Genomic DNA, 12102 nt, shown 5'->3' with positions numbered 1-12102 from the left:
GTGTGTGCAGTTTTACACTGTCATTTCGACCTGACAAGATAAACCTCTTGCCAGGTCTGAACCTTCCTTTTTTATACATATAAATCACCCCTAAAGTTGGCCCTATGTGACCCACAGGGCAGGGTTCAATGTATTAAAAAAGCAGGACATGCACTTTACATACCCTGTTAGTGAAAATCTCCCAAATTCGCTTTTCACTACTGCAAGGCCTATCTCTCCCATCGGAAAAAGATTGGGATACTGTTAGAAATGGGGTCTCTGGTTGGCAGTCAGTTTGTTCTCTGTCCAAGCAGGGACCCTCACTCTAGTCAGTGTAAGGGAGTTACACTCCAAAGACAACCCCTGCTCACCCTCTTGGTAGCTTGGCACAAGCTGCTAGGCTTATCTCAAAGGCAATGAGTAAATATATTGGTACCAACAAACAAAGTAATACAGTGAAAACACTACAAAAGGGATACCACACCAGTTTAGGAAAATAGGCAATATGTATCTAAATTAAACAAGATCACAACAACAAAAATCCAACATACACAAGTCAAGATATGAATTTTCAAAAGAAAATATAGAAAACAAAGGAAATATTGATTTTACACAAAATACCTGGATTGCATCAAAAATAAAGCCATGCGGCCATTGTGTATCGGAAAAGTCAGCAATGGGTCGATTCCGTACTTGCACGTTAGGCTGTGCATCCTTTCTTCTCTGGTCGGGTCGGCAATGCATCATTGTTCCCTTCCGCAAGAGAGCGATGCGCCGATTTCCAGATGGGGCACCTCGGATCTGCACAGGTTCACAATGACTTTGATGCCCAGTGACGATGCCTGAGAAATATGACACACGAAGATGGAAGACCGCACTGCGCGGGGTTTGCATAGTTTTCAGCAGCTGCAAGTGGGTATTGAGTTGTTTCTCCAGCTGTGATGCAGGTTATGCATCGATTTCCCAGCCGCGATGCAAGTCGTGCGTCGATTCCAGCTGCAAAGCTGATGGCACATTGTTTTTCAGCCGTGTTGCAGGTGGTGCATCCAAATTTTCCCCACATGGCTTCCTGTACGTGGATTTCAGTCCTTGCTCTACCAGCTTCACCTTTCCAGGGCCCAGGGAAGTAGTCTCAGCAGAGAGTCCAGGTGCTGTTAGATGAAGACTTTGATGGCCCTGAGACTCCAAACCAGGGGGCAAGCTCAGTCCAATCTCTTTGAGATGTTAACCTATGAGAGAGATGGGCCTTGCAACAGTGAAAACTGAATTTGGCAGTATTTTACTGTTTGGACATGTAAAACACATCAGTACATGTCCCACCTTTAACAAACACTGCAACCTGACCATGGGGCTACCTACGGCCTACCTTAAGGGTGCCTTACATATGTAAAAAGGGAAGGTTTGGGCATGGCAAGTGGGTGCACTTGCCAGGTTGAATTGGCAGGTTAGAATTGCACACAGACACTGCAGTGGCAGGTCTGAGCCATGTTTACAGGGCTATTCATGGAGGTGGTACAATCAGTGCTGCAGACCCTGGAGTAGCATTTGATTTATAGGCCAGAGGCACATCTAGTGCACATTACTAGTCACTTACTTGTAAATCAAATATGTCTATCATGGAAAAGCCAATTACACATACCATTTACACAGGGAGCACTTGCACTTAAGCACTGATCAGCAGTGGTAAAGTGTCCAGAGTACCAAAAACAGCAAAAACAGAGTCCAGCACATAGTCAAAACATTGGAAGCAGGGGCAAAAATGACAGGGGAGACCATGCCAAGGATGCCAGGTCTAACAACTATCTTTAAATGTAATTCCCAGTCTGGAAGAGAATAGATTGTCATGTTTGGTGTCTGTGAAATCACAATTGAAAATCACAACTTATTGTAAAGTCAGATTTAAAACTGCAGTTCTAAAAATGCCATATTTTGAAAATATTGCATTTTCTTACTTTAGCCATTTGGTGCCTTCTGTGCGTCTCCAATACACATCTGGGGTTCGGTGACAGCTGGGCTTGTGCAATTCCTCTACACAGCCACACACAACCTTGACTTAGGGAAACAAAGGACTTTCAACTCACCTTCTACAGCTACTGTACCTGTCTTCAACCAGCTTCTGACCCCCAACAGGCCCTTCCAGTGCTTGAACATTAAAAGTGGTTTTGTGGCTTGAGAAATCTATCTTTTGGGTATTTGGCGACCATGAAGTGACCTACACGTACCAGAATCACGCCACTAGCATAAAGAATCAGCACGAGCCACTGCAAGTTTGTCTCTTCACACAGCAAGCATCGCCACTCATGAACTTGAGGCTCCAGTCTGCCTGTCTGCGACACCCAGCCGACTCTTCACACCCACAGACCACAGCCAGAGAAGCTCTCCTAACTCCCAGAAAACTTCTTGCCCACAAACGGGACTCAGCTCAATTCTGAGAAGGTAAAACTTCAGTAGGACTGACCTGGGACCGTATCCGACCCGCTCTCCTTCATGGTAGGCCTAAACCATACCACTGGATTCACCCCAGTCTAGTGCGACCCAATATCTCAGGTTTGCAATTTATGCTCTTAAGCACTATATTGCATTTTGATCTTTAAAAATTCATGTCTCGACTTCTACTTATTGTCGCTTTGGTCTTGTTTTACCTTGCCCCTTGAGTTAAGCCTGACTGTTACCTGCCAAGCTACCAAAGAGTAAGCACAGGTAAAAGTTTAATAAGTATCTGACTTACCTTGACTAGGATTGGAGTTCCTGCTTGGACAGGCTGCATACCCCTGTCAACCAGAAATCCAATGTCTAACATGTGGTCAAAGTGTTTGTTCCAGAAATCATTGAGAGAGGGACAGCTGAAGAGTATGGGAGTAAGGTCTCCAACTTCTGTGTCGCAATTCCAGGCGTATTTTGATTACTAATTCTAAGATAATATATGAAACTCTGTGTCCAAAATGCCCTAAGTAAAATCATGAATTTAATTTAAGCCAGATTTTACTGTTATCATCATTCTGGCTCTTTGAAAGCATTTTTCCTATATTTTACGTGGGCCTTTTGCATCCCAGCTGCTGTTTATGACTAACCATTATTACCTAGACACTTTAACTGTGAGTTGTAGTCTCTGTAGAAAGCTTGACAACTTAAACCTTACAGCACATGGCCTCTAGACCAATGAAAATTGATTGGGGTGACTGCATAATATGATTTATGGAGTTGGGTATCTTGCCTTTCCTGAAGGCTGTTAATGCAGACTCATTTTCCTAACCTATGCCAACACCCAAAATCCACTGTGCACTTGCTTTGATTGTATGCAGCAGAGATATATTGCAATGCCTCACAGGCCTAATGCTAAGCTTTATTATCAATAGACTTTTTTAAGTGATGCACAGTGGAGCGCCAGAGTGAGAGAGAAGCTTGCCCTTGGGCCAGGTCCTGCAATCCATCCTACACAGATGTGTAACCCTCGCAGTGTATGGCCTTTGGTTGTTACATTGTACTGGTGGGGTGCAGACCCTGCCCCCCTACTCTCCATGGGTTAGGGTCAGATCTACCCCACCCCCACCATACAGAAGAATCTGAGCTCGTTATGCATGGCCTCCAGTCATACATAGTAGGGGTCAGCCACAGAATCTGACTTGCAGACAGTCCACTATGGACACTGATTTTTTTTCAATTTGGTATTTTGCTTGATTTTTGTTTTGGTCAACTGTACTGCAATGGGACACACACAGAATCACTTTTCAGAATGAGAAACTTACCCCCATGTTGTGGTATACTGGGTGGGTGTAACTCTGGATGTTACACCCTTGAGGTTGTTATGATATGGCTTTACCTATGATATTCTCATCTATGAAGGATTCATTCGGCATTTTACTCAATATGCTGAAACACTATGTTGGGAGCTCCTCATGCAAGGCATTCTGATGCCATAGTTACATATAATTCAGCATAGGCTGGAGTGACATAGAATGGTGTAGAGTCAAGTAGCACAGAGTGGGAGAGTGGAGTGGCATAGAGATGCATAGAGTGGCGTGGCAAAGAATGGAACAGTGTAGATCAGAGTGGAGTGGCGTAAAGTAGAGCAGCATAAAGTAGAGTGATGTGGAGTACAATAGAGTGGAATCAAGTGGAGTACAGTGAAATAGGATAGAGTTGAGTGATGTTGTTATAAGTGAAGATTCTGTATTGGTTATGTTTTGAAAAGGTTTGCGCAGACTCATTGGCTGTTTTGGTTAATTTCCTTATTGAAACTCTCAACAAGAAACTAAGGGGCATATGTATACTCTGTTTGCACTGAACTAGCATCATTTGTTTTACTCTAACTCAGTGCAAAACTAACTCCATATTTATACTTTGGAGCTAGACCTGTCTAGCGCCAAATTTATGGAGTTAAAGTCATTTCTTGGACGTGGAAACCTACCTTGCCTTAATGAGATGTAAGGTAGACGTTCCTGTGCAAAAAATTACTCTATGGCCTTAACGCCATATTTATACTCCCATGTAAAAATGGTGCACAGGAGGGAGGAGGGGTCAAAAAATGGTGCAAGTCTTGCTTTGCACCATTTTTAATGCCTGGGTTAGGGCAGGCGCTAGGGGGCCTGTGGGCCTATTACCATGGTGGAACACCATGGAATAAGCCCACAGGTGCCCTCCCCAGGCCCCAGGGACTCCCCCACCCACACCAGAGGGACTGCAGAGGATGGGGGACCCCATCCCAGGTAAGAACAAGTAAGTATTTTATTTTATTTAATTTTTTTAAGTGCCATAGGGGGTCCTGAAATGGGCTCCCATACATGGCAGTGTTGCGTGGGCTCTCATTATTCTAAATGAGACTACTGGATTTCTAGGTAGCAGGATCGATAACGGTGTGGGGGACTGAGTCTGACCCACGTGTAAGGAACGCTGTCACCCTAAATCCGGTTGTTGCTCCGGCTAACTAGCAGTGCCTCATTTCTCCCGCGGGGAAGAAATGATTGGGCAGCCGAGCGCATGACATCTTTGGAACTTCTCAGGGAAGTCGTGGTCACTCAGATCCAAACCAACTCTCTCATTCACAATATGGTCTCATATACAAATGACAAAGACAGTATAAGTTTTATATAATGTTTTAATAAAACGACTGTATTTTAGATATTAAGGCGTGAGCCGCAATAACCAGAACAATACAAAATAGTAGAATGGATATAGTAACCAGGGGAGTAAAACATAGAAATAATGCTATCATAATTCCTAACCATTTCTACTCTCCCTCTGCTTGTTCTATTTAGAGCACAGCATGTTAAGCTTTCAGCTTGCCTATTAGGATCACCGTGGGGATATCAGCCCTCATACCTGAGCAAAGACCTGTGATCTTGGTTCAGCATCTGCAACGAGGCAGTCAGCGTCAAGTTGTGGTTCCCTGGTCGGAATCTCCCTCCTGCGTGTACTGGGACAAGGAAGTAATTTTATAACTAACATGTCAGCGTGATCACAAAATGTCCCTACGCAGGAATGCCCAGTCTAAACTCTTACCACGTCTATCGGCAATGTACCAGACTGTATCCCTGACTGAAGCACAGAGTAAACATGTTATGGAGAACTCCAGTGCTGAAGTAGGCAAAACAGTGTGATATGAATAAAAAACAACACCGTAGAACTGGCTATTTGAAAAATAACAGTACGAAGCCTAATAAAAAACATGTAGAGCAAAGTGCACAGAGGCTCTAAGCTATTAGCAAATGAATAAAATATATTCAGGGCAAAATGCACAAAGGCCTAAAGCCTGAAGCTAAAGCGCAATGAATACGTAAAACTAACCACACTACACCCTCCCCTTGTCGGTAGCAAGTGGTTCCAATAACATAAAAGGATGCCCTAAATATAAACAATATCTAAAACAAGTATTTCGACAAGGTGAGAAGACAACAAAGTCATAAATTTAGGTAACATGTGAGCATAGCCAAATTCAATATAGTGTCAATTTTGTAAAATCCAATCATCAGACAGAAGCAATAGAAAGTAGGAGTTCCTCCACTTCGATATATGTCAATATCGGAAGATCCACGCCACAAAGTACCATGGAGCAGGTGTGATCCAAAGCCCCAAAACCATTCAGGGCGGCACCCCGTGTAGGGCCTATGAAAGAGACACTACCATCTTCCTCCAGGAAGGGAATCTCATAAACTGCCTCACGAAGCAAGCGCATCCGTAGTGCACAAGTCTGGGAATGAGCCCTCATCGGGAACATCAACAGATCAGCATCGACCATCGGAGGGCGCTGCAATGAGAGACAGAGAGCCAGTGCATGTTCAAACGAGCACCAAAGGCACCGAAACACGGGTTGCACACAATCCAAAACCGGTCTGAATGACAGAGACCAGTCGCACTCCAATTGTCCCAGGAGTGTTGCTCCAAAATGCTGCATCATGCGTTCACGACACAGCTGCGCTGATGGGAGCAGCAGTACAGGATCTCGTCGTGACGGGACAGCCATTGCGAAAAAATAGCAATAACAGCAAGACTCCAGCTAATAAAGCCAAAGTAATCGGGAAACCCCCAAAAATGCTTCAGAAAATAGAATGTATAGCCGAAGGTATCAAACCGAATATGGAAGAGAAGGTATTAGCAAAACCAACACCAACGACTTTGAAAAAATGTGCAATACGAGCAGTGCTGGATGCATTAAATATACGTCCCACAAGTTCACCGAAGTGAGTCGGAAAGTTAGTATTCAAAAGGGACTGTATCTCCGCCGATGACCTTGCCACCTGAAGTGCGTAGGTCTCGCTAGCAGATGTAAGGGCCACATGCTTTTGAAACAATAAAGCTTTTAGCCGACTCAACTTGTCGAAATCAACCTTGGAAGTAGCAATATGAGGCCAGATGTCCGCTACCTCCCTAATTTGAGTGGGGGGAAACAACACATTCCCGCAGCACGTAACGGCCTTGTTAACGACGATGTAAACTATTCCGGCACGCATGCCACAGCAGCGTTCGCTGTTAAGAACAATGTAACTGCCGTTAGAAAGCACCTGGAAAGTGTTTTTAATAACCGGGACTGGAACTCCCTTCAGATAACAAGCTAAGTTAGCAATCGAAGCATTACACGCCCCGTGCAAGGACAGCTGTTTACAAACCATTGAATGGCTGACAGAAGCTTCGCATTCGCTGCCGCTAAGAAAAACCTCCTTCAAACCATTAACACATCTGTACTGAAAGGGAAGGTCCCACACCTCGTGTATGTAACTGTCTCCCAATAGTTCATATCTACCCACCGGAATGTGCTTCAAACACGAAGTAAATAGCAAAGTAGAGATAGGCAAACCCCATGGATCAACCATTCAGCTGACGGAATCTCAGCTACCGTGAAAGGCAGTTTCTCAAATTTTTCAATATTTAACATAACATATGTCGCTTCCTTTTTAGCCATCAGTTGTTGTTGACGAGTCAAATTAAAAGAGATAAAGATCTCCTTGGCACGAACGTGCTGCCATGGAACGCGACCCGCCTTCAAGGTCTGAAGAGTCCAACCCAGCTGCATGATGGATCGTGTCTGACTCTGCCCATGATACAAAGAAGACATGTCCGATTTAATAATGTCTATAGCAGAGGACACAATGCTGTCAATCGTGTAAACACGTTCAGAAAGGGTATGCATGCCATTATCAACAACAGACAAAGTCTGCATCAGATTTGCTTGATCAATCTGCCTCAACCGGGCTGCAGCCTCTTGTTGTGAAAGCTTCCAAATCTCATTATAAACCTCGTATAAGAACCTTTTCTTCCGTGGTACTCTGGGACCTGACAAAAAATCTTGTAAGTCAGTATTATTAGACAGTAACATGAGATGTGACTTAACCGCATCCAGCGTGGAGGACTTCAACCATTGCTGACAAAGCTTCCCCACACTGTATGTAGTTATAATATCAGCATGTTCTGGTGAAACGTAACGAGGGTCTGCCCTACTAGTCCTGAACCCCCCTGAAGAGGTGACAAAACGTTGATGACACATATTAGTGTCTACAGGCCATAATAACCACCCGCCTGGATGTAACGATGAAGTGTTAAGTGTACCATTCTGGACCCAATGTGTAAAGTAACCGAAAGTAGCATTCATATAGTGCTGCCAATTTTGTAATTTAGAAGGGACAGGTATACTAGGCAAAGTTAACTCCTTAATTGTCGCTAAGCCCAAACAGCTAGTCTGTTGTACTGTGTCATTGAGGAAAATCATCTGCTCAGGGATAATACATGCTCTAAATAACGTGTCCCTGCCTCGCATTTGCCAATTTTTCGTACCCCAAACACTTTTCAAGTCAACAGTTTTCAACCAGTATTCATATCCTTCGACCGACAGTTTAGATACAAACAAATTAGAATACAGTAATTTAGTATCGGTCAATAAGATTTGCTTATTAGAATACGGTGTAACTTTAAAATAGTAGGACCTAGCATTACGCGGATCATGCCCAGTAAAATATGCAAATTTGTCATAATATGTTTTTGAACTCCCTTGTGGAGGAGTCGAGCAATGTTCCCATTGCACATAATTAAACATGGACTTAGGGCTACTAGCTTTATGAATAAAGTGGTGTCCATAATAGTTGTAACAAAACATGTCACCATGATTATCTCTAAACTGGTAAGCATCTTCATCGTCATAGACAGTATAATATTGCAAATCCGTTAGCATAGAATCTACTGTCTTCACATCCCAATCATCAGAAACAATGCCAGGTATAACAATATCATTCATTGATAATTTGAGGACATACGGTATTTGAATCAATTCAGTGGGACCATATATATCAAACATTACTTTATCCCACACAATTCCATCCGGAACTGGTATAGCAGAAATGTTCACTGTGGACAAGTCTCTTCGAACCATATGAGACGATAAATGTGGTTTCAACACAGTCTCCACGTGCTCAATGTCAGATCGATCAGGAAGAAAATGACCATGTATTATCAGAAAAAAAGTAACCACAAATCCTAACCATAATAATATAGTCATCACGGCCAAAAATAGCCAAAAATAGTTCCAAGGAAAAACAAAATATGTTCGTTTAAGCCATCCCAGCAGCCGTCTTGGACCGTGGACAGAAGACATCGAAGACGAGGAGCCGGACCCATCATTATCAGCGTCGTTGAAGCAGCCAGAAGCAGTTCTAGCAAAAGGTGCAACTCTGAACGAAGAAGCAGACGGAGGCTCCCGCCGTGGCACGCTATAAACCACATGTTCAGAAACATCAGTAGAACGTACAGCAATTTGATCACAAGATTCCATATTAATCGCCGTCGGTGGAACAATCGCAAGATCATCATCCACCCTCCCCAAGCTCGGAGAGGAAACAGTGTCGGTGAAAATCACCTGCAGCGGGACCTCATCCCCAGTAGTGAGAGGGATTCCGGAACTACTGGGGGTCCCCCTTGGTTTGCTGTGCAGAATCGGCCACATGTTGTAACTTGACATTATCAATGGAAACAAAGCGATTTCCTTTGGCCCCTCGCAGCGGCGGTAAAATCACAGTTCTCGTGCCGCTCACCCCTAACACAGGGACAGGTTCTCGATAAGAAGGACCAAATTCTTTTTTAACTGCGACCTTTTCACGCACCAGATCCCTAATCCTGGGTATCCAACCAGTAGGTGTTACTGGCTCATCCTTAATTCCTGAGGAGGCAGCATTGGCAGAAGAGTTATCTTCACGGAATTGTTGTAACTCCTGCAAAACAGTGACACGATCATTTATGTCAAAGGGCGTATCTGCCGCCTCCACACCAGGACCATCTAGATCAGGAACATACATTCGTGTTCCGAACAGGCACTCATATGAAGTACGACCCCCCAGTGACCTTCTAGGCAAGTTATTAAGTGCTCTCTGTACTCCATATAGGTGGGCTAGCCAACCACGACCCGTACCTATAACTCTGGCCGTTAAGGACTGCTTTAAATCACGATTTAAACGCTCCACGACAGAATTTCCCTCGGGATGAAATGGAGACGAGAATTGGAGTTGGACCCCCAACGAAGCCATGGTGTCCCTGAATGCCTTAGAGGCAAAAGCAGGGCCCTGGTCCGAATGAAAAGCCGCAACTGCAAATATATCGACAAAGATGCGCAAATCTTTAATAACAGTGCGAGCGTCAGCCGAGCGTTGTGGCCATACCCATACAAATCTGGAGCACGAATCTACAGCAACCAATATATATTTGTATGCACTATCTGGTGTCAGCGGACCACAATGATCCAAGTACACACACTGTAATGGTCTGTTTGAAATCAGAAGGGGCGTCTGCTGCGGGCGTCTAGCCGACGATGTCTTAATTTGTTGACAAATGTCACAACAAAGGACATACTGTTTTGTCTCCTTATAGAGACCAGGCCACCAGTAACGAGCCTGTAAAAGTGAAATTGTGGCAGCCACCCCAGCATGTGCAGAAGCCACCCCCTCATGTGCTGCAGAAATTAATCGAGGTCTCTCAATTTTATTGGGAATTTCACGTACACCAATGCCTGGAATTGTAACAGTAGCATTTAGCGCACCATTCAAGCAGTAACTATATTTTGAAGGAAATCCTTTAGGAAAGGGCGTGCCATCAGCAGTAGCTTGTATGGCAGCTGAAATTTCTGTGTCTGGTTTTGAACTCGAACGAGTCACTGCGGCCACAGTGGCGACAGCCACTGCCGACTTCGCGGCTTCATCAGCCAAAGTATTCCCAGCAACGTGTATTCCAACGCGCTGGTGTCCAAGTGTATGCACAACATGGACTTTAGGAAGCGTTTCCTTTAGATCCGCAACCTTACCCCACAACATTTTATGCTTAATGGTGTTGCCTTTAGAATCTCTGAACCCATTCATCTTCCAATAGTGTAAATATTCGTTGAAAGACTGCACACAGTAGTAGGAGTCACAGACCAGCAAGGTTAAAAGTGCTGGATCCGCGTGCTCCAACGCTAACAATAGAGCTTTGAGCTCAGCCAGCTGTGCCGTGCAATCTCCCAAGGTTTTAGTATAAGTATGTCGGGGGCAGAACACTTCCCCCTCCATAGTGCCGCTCACCACCGCACATGCAGCAGAATATTGTTGTTTAGTCCCAACCGCCAGTTGCGCAGAGCCATCAGTATACATGACCACTTCATATTGGTCAATAGGCAATGTACCAGCAGGAACAGGGTATTCTATTTCGTATTGAAGAAATTCTTGAGTCTGCAGTTTAGGGTCAAATACATAATCTACATCAGTGGCTGTCAAAGACGTAGCCCATTGTATCCATCGCGGGTGTAAAGCTTTCGAATTAGGAACACTCGCTTTGGTAACAGCCTCTAAGGCCGGAACCGGGGAAACGACAACAATGCGTTGACCCTGGGCCAGCGTTCTTTCTTTAATAACAGCCATCTGTACTGCAGTGAGAATTTTCTCAGTTTGTGCAAAACGTTGCTCTGCAGCAGAATACAAGTGAGATTTGTATGCAATCGGGACAGTCTCCCCTTCATTAAAGGTGACATAAGTAAACCCAACAGCCCCAGGTATTACCCTGATCACTAAATGTGTCTTATTGTCCCGAGTGTGTAAGTGTTTAACTGCTAAAAGATCACTCTGTAATTCTCGCAGTATGTGTGTATGTTCAATCGTCCAAAGTTTACTCGAAAAATTAGGGCGAATCAACTCGTATAATGGTTTTATACGCGTTGCATATTCAGGAATGTAAGTTCTGCCAAAATTCAGAAACCCCAACAATGACTGGAGCTTCCGAACCGTATTAGGAGGCTGCAATAAAGCACATTTCTCCAAAAAATGTGGCGCTAAGCTCTTGCCCTCACTCGACAACTCATATCCCAGGAAAATGACGCTGAGGAAAGCAATCTTTGATTTCTTAAGATTTAACTTATAGCCAATATCAGCAAATCCCACAACAATGCGCGATACACGCCTTAGATGTTGCAGAATCTCATCATCTGTCAGATATATGTCATCAACATATGATAATGCTTCAGGGTCGAACTCATGCAGCATTTCAGTTACACGAGCCGAAAACAGTCCTGGGCTATTCTTATACCCCTGAGGCAAACGACAACATTTTTTCTGAGAGCCAAACGCACTGAAACAGGTATAGTCCCGACTCTCGGGCGCTATATTCTGGCAGAAAAATCCA

The sequence above is a fragment of the Pleurodeles waltl genome, chromosome 5 (assembly GCF_031143425.1).
Source record: "Pleurodeles waltl isolate 20211129_DDA chromosome 5, aPleWal1.hap1.20221129, whole genome shotgun sequence".
Classification (NCBI taxonomy): Eukaryota; Metazoa; Chordata; class Amphibia; order Caudata; family Salamandridae; genus Pleurodeles; species Pleurodeles waltl.
Note: the sequence above shows the minus strand (reverse complement) of the source record.